This window comes from Equus caballus, chromosome 2 (assembly GCF_041296265.1).
Source record: "Equus caballus isolate H_3958 breed thoroughbred chromosome 2, TB-T2T, whole genome shotgun sequence".
In the NCBI taxonomy this organism is placed as follows: domain Eukaryota; kingdom Metazoa; phylum Chordata; class Mammalia; order Perissodactyla; family Equidae; genus Equus; species Equus caballus.
The window spans coordinates 1,070,709-1,092,021 of NC_091685.1; the positions used below are offsets into that span (position 1 = coordinate 1,070,709).

The following is a 21,313-nucleotide window of genomic DNA, read 5'->3' on the forward strand; positions in this document are numbered from 1 at the left end:
CGGAGCCGCCGACTCCCCTCCCCCTTGCAAGCTTAGCGGGAGTGTGTGCGTCTGCCCGGGCCGCCGTAACAAAGGACCACAGCCTGGGTGGCTTAGACTACAGAAACGTATTTTCTCATCGTTCTGGAAGCCAGAGGTCCAAGATCAAGATGTCAGCAGAGCTGGTTTCTTCTGAGGCCTCTCTCCTCGGCTTGTAATTGGCCTCCTCTCCTTGTGTCTTCACTGGCCCTCCCTCTGTGTGTCTGTGCTCTAATCTCCTCTTCTTAGAAGAAGCTCAGTCATGTTGGATCAGGGCCCACACTAAAGACCTCATTTTGCTTATTTCTTTAAAGACCCAATCTCCAAATGTAACCACATTCTGAAGTACGAGGGGTTAGGATTTCAGCATACAAATTTGTGGGGGACATGACGCAGCCTATAACAGGTGCTGAAGTCTCCCCACTGTGGTGAGTTCCCGGATGCTGGTCCCTCACCGTGCCCACACCTCTGTGATGGTGTCTTCATCAGCGCTGTGTCGTTTGAACCCTTTGTAAGTGCTCTGGCCATTTTCTGGCAGGCCTCGCACGGGTGCAGACACTGATGGCTGTGGTGCTAAGAATCTACAGCCACTCAGAAGCTCTTCGAGAAGGGCGAGGTTTCGTGCTAAACTCTGTGAGGAATTCAAAGCCAGATGATGGGCCCTTCCCTCGCTGTGCCTCGTTCTCCGCATCTGCAAAGGGCGGATAAGAAAAGCAGTCCCCTCATGTGACCCTTACGAAAGTCTGCTGTGAGAAAGGGCGGGACGGCTTTGGAAACTGGGACTGGGCAGTGAGAGAGCAGGCGTGTGAGTGCAGAGGGTGGGCCCACTCTTCCGGGAGCAGAGAACAGCTCCGCAGCTCTGGATCCCCAGGTCAGGAGGCTGCAGACCAAAGCTGCAAACAGGAGAGGGGCACCAGAAAGGACCAGGCCCGGCTGCTGGCAACAGGAACGAGTGGGGCGGGGGGTGTTTCAATGGTCCCCAGTTGAGTGGTCCTCTCATCGGGATAAATCCTAGACACGACAGACGGTCTGTTTCTTCTTCCTTGGTAATAATGCCCTACCTCATGGGCTTGCTGAGTATCTATGGAAAACAGTCCAGGCAGAGATCCTGGATACATCTATTTATGATGATGTTGACATAGAGAAGACCAGTATGTTCAAGCAGACGCCCTGTTTCCTGTTTCTATAAACATCTTCAAAATGTGAGAAACGACTTCAATGGGTCCATGGGCACAATTTCTAGCTTGCTCTGTGCCAACACAAATCAAGTGTGCATCTCCTCCCAACGAAATAATGCAGATCGTTGATTTAGGTTGGTGAGGACCTGCAAACAGCGTGGATTCCAAGGCAACTCATTCTTGCACGCTGTGATTGGGTTACCTTTCCTCTTTGGAAGCCGAGAGGATCCATCTGGCCTGTGATGCAGTGGAAAGGGCATGGGCTTCAGTGACGGACAGTGTGGGTTCATGGCCGGTGTGGGACCACGTTGTTTAGAGATTTAAGCTTGTTTCCTCCTCTGTAAAACTAGGGTGGCAGAGCTTCCTCAAGAGGGGGAGGGGGTTAAATGAGGTAACACGGCCTTAGCAGGTGCTACTTTACTAATAAATTCAACTTTCTTTCTCTAAGCTCCTGTGTTTTGTTTTTTTTTTTTTTGTCTTGCAATTTTAAATTGGTCTCCAAGTTGGCGGAAGCAGAGTCGGCCACAAATCTTGGCATCCAAAGGCCCTTTGAAGCAGCTGCAGCATGGTTGGGGACAGTGAGCACGGCCCCAGAGCTGACCAGGTGCTCTGTCCTATGGAGCATGGAGCCCACAAAGCCCTTACCTTTGCACTGTCTCCTTCGGATTCTAATCCCCACAACCATCTCTGCTTTGGGACAGGGGATTTACCGACACCTTTAATCATTGTTATGGAATAATCAAAATGCAATAATAACTTAGCACCTAGAGAAGTCAAGTTGCAGCCCATAGCCTTGTACCTCTTGGGGATTAAATTGGCTCATGAGCCACTGGTGGGCCTTGGCAGTTTCTAAGAAAGCATGTTGTCAGCCACCCTCCAACAATCTATTAAGGTTGAGCTTACATGCATCCTTCATGGACCGATTTTTCTGCCAGTCCGTGTATACAATCTTTGGAGCAGCAGGAAACACATGTGGAGGGTCTCTTATGACTCAGCCCTGGGAGTGTCATGTTTAGTGGATTCAGAAGATCTGACTTCAGCCCCTAACTCTGCTACTCACTCACCATGAGACCTGGAGCAATCATTTTCTCACTCTTGGCCTCAGTTTCGTCATTGGTAGACAAGAAATATCATCCCAATCCTAACTAACTCCCAGGCATGCAGGGGAAGACCCAATGAGAAGAGGAAGGTATGGTAGTTTGTAAACCGTGACTGCCACGCATCTCAACTTAAGAGGGCCAAGAAAGAATGTTGATTTCCGCTCCCCAAATCTCAGCCTCACCCCTCCTTGGGTCACAGGCACTAGCACCCACCTCCTCCTTGATTTCCTCATCCATCACACGTCATTCATCAAGCCCTGTTGACTACTTCCTTAGAGATGGAGCCATCAGTTTTATTTAATATATTTATTTTAATATACTTTCAACTCTTTATTTTAAAATAATTTTGACTTACAGAAATGTCACAACAATTATACAAAAATATTTTAATGTACACTTCACCCAGATTCCCCAAATGTTAACATTTTACTGGGTTTGATTTATCTCTCTCTCTCAGATTAGATAGGTGATGGACAGATAGATGATAGATAGGTAGGTAGGTAGATAGGTAGATAGAGATAGACATAGATACATTACGGATATAGACAAATATCTTGTTTCTTCTGGTCATTCAAGTCTCAGCTGAGATGCCACCTCTAAAAAGTCCCCTTTCCTGGCCATTTAACCCCTGTAGCTGTGGTCCCACTCTCTCCTACTCTTCTAATTTCAGATCCCAACAACACTGATCTCCAGCTGGTGTTTTTCTTGGCTGTTTACTTACTGGTCACCTCTCTGCCTCCCCACTGGGATGTCAGTTTTATGGGAGAATTGTCCTGTGTGCCTTCCCTGTTCACTTTTGAATCCTCAAAACCTAGAACAAGGCCTGCACAGAATGGGTGCCTAGTCACTGTTTGCTGAATTGGTGAATTGGGGACGTGCCCATGTGGAGTCCACACAGGCACGTGGCGTGGTCTCTGTGCTCAAGGCGCAGATGTCCCCCAGTGCCGCAGTAGCTGCAGCATCCCCTCTCATCATGGAAACATCTGCTGTATCTTGTTTGAGGAAGGGATGACTGAAGACACAGCTAACATTTTGGTGTAAAGCCTCTGAGAAAGAGAGAGAAAACTATACAAACATGCACACACACAGGAAGAGAGAGCAGGGCCAGCTTAGTGGTGTAGGCATGGCTCCGGACCCCAGCTGCCTTAGTCACATTCAGGTTCTGCCACTTACTACTGTGTGACCTTGGGCGAATTACTTAAATGCTCTGTGTCTCAGGTGCCTTATGTGTAATATATAGATAATAAAAATATCTTCTTCATAGACGTTGCACGATGAAATGTATGACTGTATTTTAAATGCTTAGAGCCATGCCTGGCATCCAGTAAGTGTTCAGTTAACCTCAGCGTAATATGTAATTATATGATTAAGTAAGAACAGGCAGTACATGCTGTTTGATAGCCTTTTTTCATTTGGCAAAATATTCTGAAAATTCCATATCAATACACATTCCTTTACCACATGATTATTAATGGCTAATATTTTTCCATCATATAGATGCACTGTAGCAACACAAGTTTCCTGACTTACCACCATTGCTGGATATTTGAGTTGCTTCCACTTTTTCTCTATTACAAACAACACTACGTTGAACACCCTTGGACATATATCTTTGCACACATCAGCAACTATCCTTCTTATTGCGTTCCTAGAAGTAGAATCGTTGGGTCAAAGGCTGTGCATATTTTCTGACCCAAGATACAGATTCCAAGTGCCTGAGACAGGTTGTCCCAGAAGAGGAATTTCCTTGGGGATCAAGTGCAGAGGCCAGGGTGGGTCCTAATGTCAGCCATTTCCACACTGCCTTCTCTCCCACGGCCAGCCAGGCTGCAGTCCATGTGTCCTGAGGCCACCACAGATTCCAGTTGTCCTGTTTACTAGGCTCTGGGCGGGAAAACAAGCTGGACATTCTCTTCCAAGGACTGTCAGAGACCTTTGCCTTGAACTTCATCTAAGAGAATGAAGACAGCCACATCCAACCTGCTGCTGTCTCACTGCTGGCCTTCCCTCTGACCTTGACTGTGACCCTGTGACCTTGATGGTGGCACTGTGACCTTAACTGTGACCCTGTGACTTTGTGACATTCTGACCTTGACTGTGACATTGTGTGTGCAAAGGCCTCTGTACCCTTTCCTCTGTGCTTGAAAATGGGGAATGGCCTAACCTCGGCAAGGCTTCTCCAAGATGGCAAAATAAACTGTGGAAGCTGCTGTTTCCAAAATGGGTGACCAGTATCCCATTTCCACATAGCACCCCCATCCAGGAAGGTGGAACCTCTGAAAGGGTAAGAGGAAAAGCCGAAGATTTCACAGGAAGAGCCACGGCTCCAGGGCCACCAGGAAGGCAGCTCAGGGCACGTGTGGAGGGACTGCCACCGTGAACGAAGCAGGCAGGAGCACATCTAGGTTTTGTGGGACCTGAATATATGCATTTTGAGGAGCTTTCTTTAAGAAAAGAACATTACAAATATAAAACGCCCACGGCCAATACAACTTACCCAACAGAGGATGTGTGATGGGGGGAGGGCGGAAGAAGGAGGCCATCGTCACCCACTGAGGTTAAAAATCTCACACCGTGCCAACTCTTCGAACAGCACCTGACCTGCGGGGGCGTTCCCAGGCCACTCTGGGAAGTGGCTCCAAAGCGTCGCTTGATTAGCATTGCCCTGTGATTGGAACGTCTTGGAGCTGAAGGCCAGAGGCAGACTCTTGTCTAAACACCATCCCCTATAAACTCCCGCATTCGGGGCGACCTCCACCCCACACGCTGAGACGGAATTTCCTGCCAAATGCAGGTGGGCGTGGCAAGCCAAATTTATTTGATTTAGAAATACAAGTAAATATGCTACTTCTTGCAGAGAAGTGTCCTAAAACATCTTACTTATACCATACTCAGGGAATACCTTTATTTTTAAAAGACAATCAAGCAACATATCCTGAGAAAATTACTTCTCTTCCTGAGTCTGTTTTCCCATCTCAGACATGAGCATGACAAACCCAGGCCCCGGCTCAGTGTGGGAATGAAGTGAGCTACCACACAGAAGATCCTGGCACGGGGACCATTGTTTCCGTGCGTCTACTGGGTCCAGGCCCTTGAGCCAGTGCGGGGAAGACAGAGGTGATGCACCCCAGACCCTGTCCTCAGGCCCTCACGGTCGAACCTCCCTGAGGTCTACTGAAGAGGTTAGCTGTGCAAAACTGAGCTTTGCAAAGCAGGGAGGGGCCTGGCCTGGTGACTGTCAGCTCACAGACGAGAGAAGCTCACTCAGACTGAGGCCCGCAGGCCCAGGGAGGCCAGCCGGCTTTGGGAGCGGACGTGGCGAGGCGGTCAGCCAGGGGTGGGTCCGAGTGCCAGCCTGCCTTGCTGTGTCTTCTGCGGCAAATCACTTCCCCTCTGGGAACCTGAGTTTCCACGAGGATTTGGGGAGAAGCACTAACTGAGAGAAGTACCCAACACAGAACAGGGGCTCAGTAGTTGGAAACGTTTTCTGTTACATCCATCCCCACCCCGATTGAGAATTTGGGGTAAAATCTGGTTCCCTGGGAAGCCATTTCTGAATCCTCTTTCTCTGCAAGAAGCAGACTTCCAGGTCCAAGCAGAGGGCTCGAGAGACTTCCCCCTTCTACTTAATTCTACCGAATTCTATTTAAATGAAGCATCCTCCTTCAAGCAGGAAACTCAAACCACTTCCTCCTGCTAGAGTTCTTTGCAATGTCCCCTTTTCTTAACATCTGGCCAGATGCCCAACTGCAAGGAGCCTGAAGCCTTTGGTTTGGGGACGGCTCTGTGGCACTTTTCCCTGGTTCCTGAGCTGACTCGGGCCAGCGGGTCTGGCCTGAGAAGCCCAAGTCTGCAACCCAGAGCTCCTGCCATGGCACTCCCGAGGCTTTCTTCTCATTAGCATCCTCCAGTCTGCCAGGCAGCCTGCTGCCAAGATGGCAAGCCACACTCCAGGGACTTTTGTCACTCCCAGTATCTTGTCCCTGGATGCCTTTCTCCACGCCACCAGCCATGTCTTTGCTGCAGCTCATTCTCATGAGGACGAGGGACATCCTGAGATCACAGATTGGGCACTGGACTGAGAGTGGGGAGACCTCAGCTCTGCCAGCAACACATGCAGCTGGGATGTCACTAAGCTCCCACTTTCTCAGGTGCAGAATAATGGGGGCTGACCCAGATCGGCCCGAGGGGTCTCCTAAACAGCAGTCCACGCACCCCTCATCCTACCACTCTTTCTGTGAAGGCCCGAGTGCCCTGTTCATTTGAGCAAAAAGTTTAAAATTCAGGACTCCTCTTGAAGTCCTTCTTTCACTGAGTACCAGCCGCAGACTGGGCCCTATGTCAGGGCCTAAAGATCTTTAAATGAACAACAACGCCCTGCTCTGAAGGAGCTCCCAGATGAGAAACAGGGACACGCAAAGATGACAAGAAAGGGGCTGATGCTAGAAAGGAGCACAGAGCCGACAGCCACTTCCCCCTTAGAGCCTCGTCCCAGAGGAGGAACCACACTGAGTCCTGAGGATGAAGTTGGAGAGCCCTGAGTTCAGAGGAGGTGAGGGAAGGAGAGTCTAAGAAGAAGGAACGGCATGCGCAAAGCCAGGTCAGAGGTTTGGAATTAATCCCACGTGGCCACTGTGCCAGGGTCATGCCACGAGCAGCAGAATGGTCCAGCAAAGAGGATGGGACATGTGCTGGAGGTCCTGGGCCTCAGCCCTCCCCATGCAGAAGGAGACCCATCTGTCTGATGGCAGCTCGTGGAGGTTTCCAGGGCAATCTGATGAGGAGGTGCTCACCAAACCCAGGAAGCAGGAGCGACTTCCGGGCACCAGCTCCCAGCCCAGCGCCGGCCCGGGGCTCTAGGCGTTTCCCTCCAGAGTCTCCGACTGAGACTTGAAGAAAACAGTCTTAAAAGTCAGACAAATATTTAGAGTTTTACAAACTCAGCCTACAAATCGGGAGGAATTGGGAAACTCGCGTGTCAGATGTGCGGTCTGTTCTCTACAATCCAAAGCGGGCTTGGTTTCCGGGAGGGCGATGACTCTCCTGCCTGCTCACTGCTACGGTGGGACCACGTCTGAAGAGGCGGTGTTTCACGTTAAGGCGACGGAATTTAATGAAACAAAGGAGAAAAAGTGGCATCAATTTGGTGTTAGGTGAGAATCAAAAGAAATATATTGCTGAATTGACTACAGTCGTTCCAGCCTTAACTGCTGCCCAAGGGAAAAGTGACATTTCCCATCTCCTGGTCCCCTTCGCTGGCCCCATATTTTCACCCTAATATATTCATTCCGAAAAAATCAGAGCTTGCTCAGCAAAAGGAAGATGGAGTCCCTGTATCTTTCATCCCTGCCTTCCCCATGAGAAGGGAACTGGCATTTCCTGAGGACCTGCTCTGGGCCCGTGCTTTATCTACACTGGACTTTCATCTAATGCCTAACCCTCCAAGGAGCCCACGATTTTCTCCAAGGCTGAAGCAACCAAGGCTAGAGAGGTTAGATGAACTTGTTAAGGTCATGTAGCTCATGAAATATTGTGTGTGACTGACCGAGTTAGGATTCTGATCCCCATTCTTTTCTGACACTAGAGCCCCACGCCCTGTCCACCTGCCCCACTGCCTTCCTATAATCCAGAGATTTGCTTCAAGGAGTGGCTGTCTAAGCACAGTATCTATAAATGAAGGGCTTTCAAAGCAATGGAATGGTATAAGCCCCATTTAAACATTCATTCATTCATTCAACAAATAATTACTGGATGCTGTGATGTGCCAGGCATTTCCAGCCAAATAGGCGAACCCCTGCCCTTGCGTAATTCACATCCTATGAGAGGGACAGTGTGATGGGCGTGAGCAAGGAGTTGGGAGCCAGACTCCTGGGACCACATCTTAACTCAGCCACTTGCGAGCTGTGTGACCTTCAACACATTACCTAACCTCTCTGTGTCTCAGTTTCCTCATCTGTATAGAGGGGCAAATAATACCACCTCCGTTTAAAGTTGTTATGGGGTCTGAATGAGCTGGTATTTGTCGAGCATTTACAAATGAGTATCATTAAATAAATAGTAAGGGAACGTAGGTAATAACAAAGTAAGTAAGATATATAGTGTATTGCAGGATGCGGAGTGTGAAGGTGGACAATGAATCAGGGGATGGGGATGGAGCATGTTGGTGGGGGGTCTGCCTGTTGGTTAGGGTGGCCAGGGAAGGCTGCACTGAGAAGGTGTCATTTGAACAAAGACCAGAAAGTCAGTGAGCCAACAGGAGCTGTGTGTAAGCCTTTCCCTGGTGGTTTGGAAGATGCCAGAGGCTTCTGGGGCCCTGCTCCGACTCCTAATTATGAACACCAATTCCCTGAGATGATCAATTTAGGGATACGGTTAACAAATGGCATCCTTACATTGTGATGTGATATAAATCATCAGTGTGTTGGTAAAAGGCTCATTCTCTCAGGTGGTCTCAGAAACCAGCGAAAAGGCCTTATGCCGTAAGGGATAAGGTTATTTCTGGAATATTCCTTTATTATAAGAACAAAATTACATCGTACAATCACAGTCCTTATCTCACAGATAAAGTTTGCCTAGCTGGCTCCAGGGACCCATACACAGTGTGCACATGTCCTGACCTTGACTTTTTCTTGGACCACACCTGCCCGAGATCCTTCGGTCTTGGGACTGGGGTGGGCGCCCGGACGGCACTGTTCAACCATCCCTGAGTGAAAAGGATCCAGGCCAGCCACATGCCTGCTCTCCTGACCACACAAGGAGTGCCGCTTCAAAGGCTTTTTAGATGCCAGAATAGTCAAAGAATAATTTTATTTTGGTGTATTCCCCATATGCTGAGAATCATCTTTTTTATGCTTCCAAGGCCTAGAAATTAGGGACGTGGTTAAAAATTTCATCCTTAATATTGTGATGTGAAATAAAGAACGCTGGCCTGGGAGGGTGGGGCAAGGGTCCACCTCCCGGCTCCAGCATGGACTCCCATGTGTCTGTGGACATCACAGCTGGTCTCTGGTTCTCGTCTCTTTGTCTATAAAATGAGGAGATAAGGGGGAAAATACACGCACACACACACACCCTGCTCTTTCTTTATTTCTTGCCTGTTCTGGACCAGGCGTATGACGCATATTGTCTCATTTTAAAATCACAACAATCCTAAGTCAGTGTCCTTGTTACACTGCAGGTATAACGTCACGTAGGGGGAAGAGGCTGAGGGAGATTGTAGCCCTGACCTGACTCCAGCTATGAAGGTGGAATCGCTGAGGCCCTCTGAGAATCTTTCCAAGACTCGGACTCTGATCCAGAGACTGTAGGCACTATTCAGTCTTGCTTTCTGGGGAAGGCATCCCATCCCCTTGCCTACTCCTTTTCTGCAGCTTGAGTTGTAAGTAATCTCTCTTTTCCTCCAGTGTCCATCTCATGGGTTTTGGCCCAGCTATGAAGACCCTCTGGCAAAAGGAAAACAGCACAGATTGGCAGGCAAGTGACAGAAGTGGCCCGAGGCAATCCTCCGCTTCATCCTCTTGCCCCTGGAGGCAGACCAGGCTAAACACAGAAGCAGGGCTTCAAAGGAGGGGCCTGGAGCCTCCCCACAGTGACTCACTGGGCTCCAGAGGAAGCCGGGGTCTCCCGGGATCAGCAGTCGGCCTTGAGGCGGTTCTCTGGAAGCCCTCTCCCATGGCGATGAGAGCAAAGAGAGGCCGTGTGGTCTCAGGGAGAGACCCCGCATGTAGCGCAGCCTCTAATTCTCTGCGTGACCTCGGGCGAGCTGCTTCCTCAGTTCTTACAAAGAGGGCGTTGGAGCTGTAGGGTGAGCAGCAGCTTACAGTTTGGGAATGAGGCAGATGGAGCCTGGATCCCAGTCCTGCCACTCGTCAGGGAATGTGAGCTGTCACCTTTCCACCAAGGCACTCAGCATCTCATAGAGAGCTCCTGGCTCTGCACTTGCATCCTCCCCAGGGGGCAGCCTGGGTCGCTTGCCGCCTCTGGGCCTCAGCTCCCTCCTCTGTCGAGTGCACAGCAGAACACAGGCAGTGTGAACACTGGAGGTCACGGACACCAAGTGTCTGCTCCGGAGCAGGCCTTCGGGAGCTGTTAGGCCCAACTCCCCGCCCCTCCGCTAGCCTCAACTGGACCGTCGACGCAGCGCTTCAGGACGTGCCCCAGCCCATGCCACTGCGGAGCAGGTCTGTTCCGAACCAGACCACAGCCAGAGATGGGTCTCCAAATCCCGCCTCCACAGCCTGACTTACCCACGACTGGCATCGGAGGCCCACAGCCTGGAGTGGAACAGGCCTGCATTGCACGCACACTCCACAGAGAGATGACGTGGACAGGACAGGGCAATTCAACACTGCCACGGCCCAGGGAACCCAGGCCTCCTCTCCTAAAGGCAGGAATCAGATGCACTGAGTCCAGGAAAGGGTGGCTTCCCCAGGTCAGCAGCCGATCTGAGGCTTTTGCATATTCAGACAGGAGGGAGGAAGAGGGTTCCCTCACCCCTCTCTGGCAACCTTTTTCCTTTTTATACCTGCCTCAGGCAGAGAAAAGCAGAAAGGAGTTCAGAAAGTCGTGCCTGCCATTGCTAACATTTTCATTTTCACTTGAGACCCAGACAATCAAAGAAGAAACGGAAGCTTATCAGATGTCTCCTGCTGCTGGGCTGAGCCACACCAGTGCCTGCAGTAGGTAAGAAAGCGCCGTTTCCTGCCCCGGGGGCCAGATCAAGGGCAGAGGCAAAGTCAAGGGTGCTCCCTGGTGATGCTGACACACTTCTTTATTGAGACGACTACAGAGCCAGTGAATTTATGTCAGGACTCAGCTTCTCACCTGCCAGAGGCGGGGAGGCCCCCCTATCCAAGGCTCAAATCGTGCCCCAGGTGTCCAGGGGCTCTACCTGGGTGTTCGGGTGGGGTGCTATCAGAGGGTCAGGACAGTGTACTGAGTCTTGAAGGATGAGTGGGTACTTTGCAGGCAGTCAACGACGAAGGAAGGGCAGTGCAGACGGAGGCAGCTCCTGAACAGAGACGGGGCGGTGAGGCGAGGCCGGTGCGCTCAGAAGAGCAGTGAGCAGTTCAGCTGCCGTTAGGGCTCAGGTTGTGAGGGGCAGAGAGGGTGTGAGGGCTTCCTAACATGTACTGAGCATCTGAATCTGCCCAGCTCTGTCTCTCATTTAGTTTTACGTGACCCCCTCACCTCACAAGTTGGGTCATTATCCCCATTTTACAGGTGTGGCAACTGAGGCACACGGTCTAAGTGAGAATTGCCAGAGGTCATGCAACTGAGTTCGAATCTCAAACCACATCCACCAGAGGGCAAAGCCCAGGCTTCTGCGCTCTGTGTCGTTTCTTTCAATCCCACCATCCCACATTCATACCTTCACCAAGTCTCGTTAAGCCCTGCCATGTGTCAGGCACTGTTCTAGGCTGGGGACACAGCAGCTACCCAGACAAGGACCCTGCCCTCGAGGAGTTCCCACGCCAGTGGAGGGGCATCTGAACAAATGCCCGTGGTAATTTTGGATAAACTGAGTGCTATGGAAAAAATAAAATAATGGGAATGAGAGTGACTACTGTGGGCATGGAGAGGGGAGAGGGCAGGACGTGTTTCCCTCGGGTGCTTAGGGAAAGGCCCCCGGAAGAAGGGATGTTTGAGTGAGCCCTGAATGATGAGAAGGTAAACACGGGGAGATGGGGGGAGACATCCCGCAGGCAGAAGGAAGAGCAGAGGTCCTGGGCTGGGCAGCAGCTTGTGTGTTCAAGGGTCCGAAAGAGGCCGGAGAGGCTAAAACAGAGGGAGCCACGGGCATACACAGTAGGAGATGAGGTCAGGAGCACGGAGAAGGGCCGGTTCACGGGGTGCAGAGACCGCAGTTAGTCCTGTGTGAAGAGGGTCTCAGGACGGAATGTGGAGTGAGTAAACTGTCCGCATTAGAAGGGCAGCCTCCCTGCAAGAGCCAGCCTTGCACGGAGGGAACATCCCCACTGGGCCTCTTCCCAACTGTGTGGCTGTGGGCAAGCGCCTTCCCCCTCTGGACCTTGGCCTCCTTCCGTGTAAAGCGGAGATTATAACACCTGCCTCACAGACCAGGGGTGAGGATTCGACACCGTGGACTGGCCCATCCCCTGCCGCTGCAGAGAGTTAACGGAAAACCTCCTTGGCGACCACGGGGCATCCAGATGCTCTTGCAGCTGGTCACTAGAAGGACTTGGGCGATCGACTGCTTGGCCAACAGGTCATCCCCCGTCCACGCCGACGTGGCAGTGCTGTGCAAGCAGTCCCTCTCAGGGGCTGCCCACTGAAAATGGCCCGGCTGCTGCTTCTGAGAGAACCGGCTTCAGACTCTGTGGCAGTCTCTGAGGGTCCCAGGAAGGACCCTGCGGCTAGATGTGATCCTTCTCAAACTTCGGTGTGCACGTGGGTGGCTTGAGATCTAGTTAAAACGCAGCTTCTGATCCAGTAGGTCTGGGGTGGGGCCTCAGATGCTGCTTTTCATAGAAATTCCCAGGGGATGCAGGTCCAAGGACCACACCTTGAGTAGCAAGGATTAGAGCCAAGTGGCTTCCAAGGCATAGACAATATTGAATCCACTACAGAAAGATTGCAAAGCAATTGCCTGCTTTTAGTCATTTGTCATTGAATTCATTAAATAAACGTTCGTAGCATGCCTCCCGTGCCCTAGGCCCATGCTGGGGAGTGGGATGTCGGGGTCAGGCTTGCCCTCACAGAGCATGTCTCCTAGCAGCAGAGCCGAATAAGCGAGTCATCAGGATAACCTCGGCACAGGGCGTGGGTGGGCCGGGCTATTAAGGGAGCACAGGGCTTGAGAGGGTCAGGGAAGACCTCTGGGATGAAGGGACATTCAGGTGGAGAGTGGCCCAGAGAAGGAGGGGCACTGCAGGCACAGGGGACAGCACTGCGGGGGGCAAGGCCACCCAGCCAATCAGGCACAGGCTTGATTCAAATCAGATCTGTTGGATCCAAGATTTGTTCTTACTAGTATCTTCCATGCCTTGTGAGTCAAGTCTAGCAAAAAGCTGCCAGCTGTCCTTCCCCAGAGGTGTCAGAGCAGCTGGCTCCAGAGAGGAAAGCCATCTGGGAGCAGAGGCCCCAGCCTCGCCCGACAGGCATGACAGTTACGAAACCTGCCTCTGGCCCACACACGCTGCCCCACCACCACCACCCAGGCTTTGATTCAAGTGTCCTTCCTCCTGAAGACTCGTGACCGGGAAGTGCAATCACCCTCCAATTGCGGCTAATAATGGCCCCGACTTTTTTCTTTACCAACAATGAACTTTGAAACTTGGGTGGTGGTAGCCAGCCACATCAGCGGGTTATCCACGGGGTAAAGTTCATCAGAAAATGAAAGTCCAGAGACCTGAGAGTTTCCAGGACTCTTTAAGGGGAGAAAAGACAGAAATTCACCTGAAACAAGCTCCCTGAGAATGGCAGACAGCACACAGACCCTCTTTCAGTTAAGTAGAGGTGGCAGATAGAACCTGCCAGGGAACTCCGGATGCGGCCATGTGACTTTGGGCAAGTCACTTACCTTGCTCAGCCTCAGTTTCCTCCTTCATTAAATGGGGCTGAACCCCTACTTTACCTCCCTATAGCAATCTTCATAAAATGCTAAGCTCGGTGAAAGGCATATTGTAAGCACCTGATATATGAGAAAGAAAGAGATTCTAAAGGGTTAAGTGATTTCTCCAGTCCCAAATCAGGTAGAGAATAACTCAAATTTGAAATCAAGTCCATCTCTGAAGCTCCAGTCTTCATGCTCTCCTTGTGTGAGCATTATACCCTTTGCCATTAGAGTCTGTAGGGCGTCACACAAGAGGCAACAAATATACATCCCTGCCCAGTGATAATGGGCTTGACCACTGACTCATTGTGAGCCAACGAAGGTGGTGGAAGTGACGGACGGCAGTTCTGGGCTGAGATCTCAAGGGAGCATCTCTTTCATCACATTCTTTCTGCTCACATGCTCGTTTACTGGGAGAAGAGCAACCAGGCAGAGGTTTCAGCCTGGCCCCCGGAATGAGGCAGCTGAGCAGGCCAACCTGAGCCAATGCCCCCCAACCTGCACCTGCACCGTGCCACCCACCAAGCCTGAAACCCATGAGTGAGGAACAGCACTGGTAACCGTAAGCTGCTCAGTATCGGGCGGTTTGTCACATAGCAGCCTTGTGGCAAAGCTGACTAACACAGCTCCATGAAGGAGAGTAGCCAAGCCGGGCCAGCTCTGCAAGTACTTCCTGAGTACCTCCTATGTGTGATGGGAAGTAAAATGGAGTTTAAAATCTGCCCTCTGCCCTCCAAGACAGTTTCATTGTTCCTTCTAGCTCCTTTGCCAAGCACAGTCTTGACAGAAATCACAAGTCCTTATTTTATAACAAATAAACAAATAAACAAATGAGTGCACGTGTTCATATTGTTGAAGAGAAAGCAGAGCTCCATGAAACCAGACCCAGCCGTATGTATGGAGGTGCATATTTTCCCAGACCTCAGCAGCGGTACAAAGAGCCTTTCCAGGGGCACGTGGGACTCGGCTGGTCCTCCAGGGGCAGGAAGGCTCTGAAGAGGCGGACAGCCTTCCCGCCGAGTCACAGCGCTCTAATGTGCAGGTCTCTTCGCTGGGGTGGAGAGGAATCAGAGAGATCTGGGTTCAAATCCTCAGGCTGCTGCTTTCTGACTGTATGACCTCGGGCAGGCCAAACGTCTGTGACCCCCAGGTGACACCCCCTCCCCCCCCAGCTCTCTCCCCATTGTCTGGGACTGGCGGTTCCACCTTCATCTGCCTCTGAGGACCCTTCTCGACCCCTCCCACCAAGAACTCAGACTTCCCCTCCAGTAGGTCCCAGCTACATGCAAATGAAACAGCTCCAGCCCCACGGGCACTCTGGGGGCCTTATTTGTGCATCTTTTTCTCATGACAGACACTGAGCCACCTCAGGACAGGGCAACACCTTCTGCGTCCCTGGATGCCAGCGCCCAGCACAGTGCGTGGTACGAGAGAGGCTTAGTCAATCCTGGCTGAGTTTAACTAAACTAAGTGGAATTGCCCCAAATATCATCCAGGGATAAAGTATTTTAAAGTACAGTTTCTACATTGCTTTTAAAAAGAGTCTCAGGAATAAACACACAAAAAAGAGACACACACGTTTCAAAGCATGTCACATAAACACCCTTGTACGCGAGCGAATCTATGGCCTCCCGTTTCGGGCCTGCAGCGTCCCTCTCCGCCCACCCTGGCTTTGGCCTGGACGCGGTGTCACAGACTCCCCACAGGCAGCCTGCTGGGTTTGGATTTAGATTTGTTTGTTTGTTCCTTTCATCAGACCTGAAACTGAAGACACAGACCTTTCTGAAACCTTCTCTTGGCTGCAGCTCCATGCTCCGTGTCACCTGCTTGGATCCATAATGCGCCCAGAGCCACAGTAACAAGCTGGTAAACAATGGACTCCTTCTAGAAGGAGATAAAGGGAAGCTTAGGACGGACCAAACAGTCTGGGAACTGTCTGTGCCCCAGGCCAGGCCCCCACTCTCCCAGAGCAGACTAGTCTGATGGGTCTAGCCTGCGGGCTGACTTCCAACATCAAAGGGGTAGTTTCCCCTGGAGGGGAAACTGAGGCACACAAAAGCGAAACAAAATGAACTAAGTTGTGCTGGTGACTTGGGTGAAGCTCGTAGGAACCTAAGTCCTGGGGGAGGTGGTGGCAGCTGCCTTATTAAATGGAGCTTTCGGGTCCGACTCAGCTTACATTCAAATCCTGGCTCTGCCAAGTCCTCCTGGGCAAGTTACCTAACTTCTCTAAGGCTTGTTTCCTCACGCACCAACTGGACAGCATCTACCCTGCAGGGCTACCACAGAGATTAAATGAGGCCACGTATGTGATGGGCCAAGCACTCCGGAGGAAATTAATCAGCGGAGGGTTTGCCATCATCACAGAGCTTCCAGCCCCGGAATGAAGCAGCCTGTCAGTTCACAGCCAGTCCCACCCCTCCCGGCTCCCCCTGAGGCTGGTCTCCTCCAGGGCTGCCTCTCCCAGCCTGTGCCGGCAGGTTCCCGAGGAGCCTGCTGCCTCCTGGACAAAGTCTCACTGCTAGAAAGTTCTTCCTCAGGCTGACTCTGAAGAGAGTCTAAAAACTGTCCCTCTGGAGCTTTCACCCTTTGGCCCTTCCCACTCCGGGCTACTAAAAACAGGTCTACACCTCGAGCCCCGCCGAGCCTTCTCTGTAGGAGGAGACAGTGCTCAGGCCCTCCTGGAGATGGCTCCAGAACTCTCAAGGCTTAACCTATATATACACACATACACGTGTGTGTGTGCGTGTAGGCAATCACGAGGAACTACATAGACGTGTACAAGAGGAGCCTATCCAAGACCCAGAAGGTCCAGGAGCTTCTTAGAGGCAGGACGCTGAAACTGAGGAGGAGCTGTGAAGTGGTCGCGCAAAGTCCTCAGCCCGCAGAGAGGAGCCCGATACTCCAGAGCATGTCTCCTCAGCTGCAGCAGAGTGGCAGCTGACATCCGCAAAGCGACGTGGCACAACTGTTGAACTTTTGTTCCTTCACTGTTATTAAAAGGTACCTTTCCAGGGGCCGGCCTTGTGGCCCAGTGGTTGAGTTTGACGTGCTCCACTTCAGCAGCCCGTGTCTGCTTCCCACATGTGGACCTACACCACTTGTGGGCAGCCATGCTGTGACAGAAAGCCACATACAAAATAGAGGAAGACTGGCACAGATGTTAGCTCAGGGCCAATCTTCCTCAGCAAAAACAAAACAAAACAAAAGTGTACCTTTCCAGGCCAGTTTCCTGAGCAGGCTGGTCCAGTTCTCCTGGCGGCGTTTGGCTCCGCTGACAGCTTTAGGAGACAGAGAGACCTGGTTGGCACCCAGGCTCTGTCACTCACAAGCTGGGCGACCTGATCCAAGTTAGACCACTCTTCTGAGCCTCCGTTTCCCCTCTGTGAAACGGGGCAGGACTGCCTGTTCCCAGGGCTGGCAAGTGGACTGGACGAGGCGGCGTGGGGAAGCACGCAGCCAATGTCCACTGTCTCTCCTTGCCTGACAAGGCGGCGCAAGCTGATCTGACGCTGGGCGTCCCTTAACAGTTACTCATGTTGTAACAGGAGGCACCTTCAAAGGCATTTGCACTGAAGGTAGACAGTCCCAACCAGTTCAGCGAAGCGCCAGCCCTACCGCACCCTCTGTGTGCAGGCCCTGCGCGTGCTGGGACCCGGGAGTGAGCGGGCGCTGAGGCAGAGGCGCGCTGCGGACAGGAGGAGGGGCGACTGTGATAGCTGCTGTGACAAAGTTTTGTGAACACACAGGAAGGAAGCCTTCAACCCTTCGTGGGTGACCAGCTGAGGCTTCACAGTGGAGGTGGCAGATGTCTCTAATGGTGGCAGAGCCCCATAATGTCACAGGGCAACTACTGCCCCAGCACCCCAGATAGCTTCCCTGGGTCTACACAGACCGTCTAGAACCTCTCAGCAGATAAATCCTCTACATTTGTAAACCAGAGGATGGCAATCCCCATCCCAAAAATCTGCCACAGCTTGTTGTTCTTAAAACCCCAAATCCTCCCCCCATGGCCCCTGAGGCCCTCTGTGATGGAATCCTGGCTTCCTCTGCAGTCCCACAGGCAGCTCCAACCCCTCCAGGACGAGTGCCCATGTGGGACCCTGGCCTGCCCTCTTAGGAGGCACCCAGGTTACAGGAGAGGAGAAGAGGGGCAGCCCTGCACCCTGGTCCTGGCTGGGCGGGGTCTCTTGGAGGAGCCTGGACAGCCTCCGCGGAACACTGATGGGAGTCAGCGGGAGACAGGCAGCCTGCGACAGCGACAGCAACAGCGCGGAGCAGGGCTGTGCTCAGAGGCGGGGGCAGGTCAAGGAAACCAGCAAGAGAGGTCAAGGCAGCCCCCCCGGGCCTAGAGCAGCGGGAAGCCCACACCCCTCTTAGCGATCAAGCAGAAGAGAAGGAAGGTGCTCTGGGGGGCCTGAGAGCCGGAGCCAAGGAGGAGCAGCCAGGGAGCTACAGCTGTCCTGGTCACAGCCAATGTCAGGACAGTGGAAGAAGGAGCAGACGGAGAGAGGGATGGATGCCTGACCTCTCTCCCCGTACACTCCTCTCTCCTGCTGCAGCTTCCCTGTGGCCAGATCCGGCCAGAATTGAGAGCCCAAGGGGGTCTGGGTGATGCGTTCTTAGGGGGCAGCCCTCAGCTCAGAGCAGCCAGAGAGGGCAGAAAATTGATCAGATGGGAATGCCCACAAGAAAAGAATCACCACCCCAGCAGGCGTCCTGGCGTCCTGCAGGGGGACGAGAACATCCAACCCTGAGGAGGTTCAACTCTTCCCCAAGAAAGGGAAGGCCATATAAGGGCAGAGGGGGACGGGCTGGTGGGCAGCTTTCCCAGCCAGGCTGGGGTGTTCACATAGCATCCGGATTCTGTGTCCGGAGCCCCTGCCAGACTAGTCCACAGGGCTACAGACCTCTCATTCCCTGGCCCGCGCACAGCTGCGGAGGGCAAAGGGGTTGTTCTATGATCCTGGCGCTCGCCATCTTGCCGGCTCCTTCCCCAGGACCCAGAGCTGGGTAGGCAACAGAGCCCTTGGTGCCATCCATAAGAGAGGCAGAGACGACTCAGATCCAACAACAGAAATAATGGTAAGAATACTGGTGACAACAGCAACATGGTGTCTAACACGTTCCCATGTGTTCTTGCCATCGCTGCAGCAGCCCTGCATTCAGCTGCTCCCGTGGGCCAGAGACTGTGCTCATCCCTTCCGTTACACAGTCCTCTCCAAGCCCTCGGAGGGGGTGGTATGATGATTCCCATTTAAAAGATGAGAGTGGGACCCAGAACAGGTAAGCAGCTGTCTGAAGTCACTCAAGCCACACCTGGGTTTGCTGGCTGCAAGGCCAGGCTGTTAACTCCCATGCCACACTGTCCTCTAAGCCACCTGAGCCCACAGATGAGTGGGAGAGAGAGGCAAGATTCTGGCAAACGTTTTTGGCCAGAGTCGGAGCTCGCCTCTCCAGAGTGTTCTTGCAACACTTGCCTTGCATGCTCTATTTTCTGGCCATGCCAATCTCTGTGGCATTCTGATCTCACCTAGCTTTCTATCACCCCTGGGCCTTTGCACAGGCTGTTCCCTTTGCCTGAGACATTGCTTTCCCCCTTCACCCCCTCCTGGTTTGACTCTCTCCACCTTGGTTTACTACCACTTGCTCCATGGAGCCCTGCTGCCCATCCTGGTCCTGGATAGGTGCTCCTCTTGGGAGCACTTGAAGCCCCTTATCCTGCCCCACCACAAGACTCAGGCCGCCGTGTGGTCCTGAGCATGGGCCTGTTCCTCACCCCAAGGCTGCAAACGCTGCAACAGCTGAGACACACCTATCTGGCTCACCCCCATGTCCCAAGAGCCCCCAGTGCCAGGCACGAAATGGGTGCTCAGTTAATGTGTGGCAGTTGGACACCAGCACAGACTCAGCACGCTGCAGTCACATAGAGAAGCACGCTGCAAGGGCCAGCAGGAAGGAAGTGGCTCTCTCCACAGTCGGAGGTGGGAGCCGCCAGGGCCTCCAGGAGGGACTCCCAGAGAAAGGGCTCCCTGCATGGGAAGGCTTTTGATGGCACAAAAGAAAGGGAAAGGTGTTCCAGGTAGAAGGAATAGCATGCACAAAGGCCCAGAGGAACGAAAATGCAAGGGGAGTCAATTGGAGTGAATGACAGGAGGGCCCATGGAGATGAGACCTAGAAGGGAGATAGGGCCAGCCTGGCGAGGGGCGCCTAGAGAGCAGGAGGCCAAATTGTGCGGTAAAGAGCACAAGCTTTAGGCTCAGACGGATCTGAGTTTGGGTCCACATTTTTCCATTTCCTGCCTCTGTGATCTTGGGTGGGTAGCCTAAACTTTTTAAGCCTCGGTTTCCTCATCTGTAAAATGGGACAATGATAGCACCTGCCTCCCAAGAGAATCAAATGGAGTGATACATGTAAACTGTTTTGCACAGTAGGCAGCATGTGGCAAGCGTCAACAAGTGCCATCCCTTCCTGGCCACGCTGTCCCTTCTGACAACTCGGGGGGTGCAGGGGTCTATTCGAGGTTTTGTCGAGGAGGGAGACAGAAGTTGTTCGGAAGGTTTGTGGAAGGGAGGAAGGGAAGCAGGGAGCTTCAAACTGACCTTAAAGAAAGGGCTCAGAGAGGTGACACAGGGGTAAGGGACACGTGCGAGGGTGGGGGACCTCAGCACAGGGTCTGTCTGGGGCCAGCACGGAGGCGGCCCCGCAGGAGGGGGCGGGAGTGGGATGAGTGAGGGAGCATGGAGGGATGCAGTGCTAGACCGAGCAGGACCTCTGGAGCCTGCGGGCCAGAGTGTGTGGGCTCCTGCTTCTTCCGCTGTTGAAATGGGCTAGGCATTACTGCCTCAGTGGCCTGTTGGGCTCACCAAGTGAACCCTGTCAAAGCCCCTGCACATGGTGGCTGCAGTCATTAAGAGAGGGCACATCATTTATGGATGTCTCTGTAGCCCAAGAGAGTGAAGCCAGAGCGGGACAGGAGCAAGGCTGGGCCCACACCTCCCGGGGGAGGGGCTTCCCTTGGCTCCTCCCCGCATTGGCTGCCCCCTCACAGCAAACCCGGACCTCCCCCTGAGCTGGCAGCCCTGAGTGTGCAGCCCTGGCCTCCCAGATGCTCCCAAGGCTCACCGCTCCCCCTGTCAGGGGCAGGTAGAACCGGATGTGACCAAACTCTCTCTGACGATTCTCAATTCCTGTGAAAACTCTGGGGAGAAGAACTGAGAGGAGAAAAAGAACAGAAAGGGGTTCGGCGTCAGGTCCGAGCCCATCCAGCGCTCCCTGTTTTGGAAGTGTTGGGTACTGGCATCATTGTCTCTTTGCCCCCGCCTCATCCACCAGAGCAGGAAACACTTTACATAGGTAATCCCCATTTTCTAGGTGATGAAACTGAGGCACAGAGGGGTTGGATAACTTGCCCAGGGTCACTCAGCCAGTTAAGTGGCTG

At 52.7% G+C, this 21,313-nt stretch overlaps 1 long non-coding RNA gene across 1 annotated transcript; it reads right to left on the reverse strand.

The window, feature by feature from the left end:
• Positions 1–2,587: 2,587 nt before the first annotated feature.
• LOC102149310 (uncharacterized) lies at positions 2,588–17,567 on the reverse strand. The gene is made up of 3 exons (XR_289771.4): positions 17,087–17,567; positions 15,650–15,755; positions 2,588–7,370 (listed from the first exon to the last, which is right to left on the reverse strand). It is a non-coding gene; the product is annotated as an uncharacterized lncRNA (long non-coding RNA).
• Positions 17,568–21,313: the final 3,746 nt, after the last annotated feature.